The sequence below is a fragment of the Bison bison genome, unplaced genomic scaffold, assembly GCF_000754665.1.
Source record: "Bison bison bison isolate TAMUID 2011002044 unplaced genomic scaffold, Bison_UMD1.0 scf7180017864094, whole genome shotgun sequence".
NCBI lineage: Eukaryota > Metazoa > Chordata > Mammalia > Artiodactyla > Bovidae > Bison > Bison bison.
Genome location: NW_011494666.1, coordinates 2,156,082 through 2,156,525, shown reverse-complemented (window position 1 = coordinate 2,156,525; position 444 = coordinate 2,156,082). Strand labels below are relative to the sequence as shown.

At 49.5% G+C, this 444-nt stretch overlaps 1 protein-coding gene across 1 annotated transcript in view; it reads left to right on the top strand.

Moving 5' to 3' along the window:
• Nucleotides 1–444, top strand: part of JAM2 (junctional adhesion molecule 2) — a gene marked incomplete at its 5' end in the record, with an annotated part of 83,476 nt that overhangs the window by 54,798 nt on the left and 28,234 nt on the right. The window lies entirely within an intron of this gene.

The window sequence follows — 444 nt, the reverse complement described above, 5'->3', positions numbered from 1 at the left end:
TCCATGGGGTCTCAAAGAGTCTGACACGACAGAGTGACTTCACTTTCACTTTTCACTTTCATGCATTGGAGAAGGAAATGGCAACCCACTCCAGTGTTCTTGCCTGGAGAATCCCAGGGACGGGGGAGCCTGGAGGGCTGCCGTCTATGGGGTCGCACAGAGTCAGACACGACTGAAGCGACTTAGCAGCAGGACATCAAGACACTGTTGATACTCCCTCCTTTCGAGTCTGCCCATCCTTGATTTCCATGACAACATTCTTTCCTGGTTTCTCTTACTTCTTTGATTACCTCTTTTCAATCTTCTAAAAGACTTCCCTGGTGGCTCAGATGGTAAAGCATCTGTGTACAATGCGGGAGACCCAGGTTCGATCCTTGGGTCAGGAAGATCCCCTGGAGAAGGAAATGGCAACCCACTCTAGTACTCTTGCCTGGAAAATCCCAT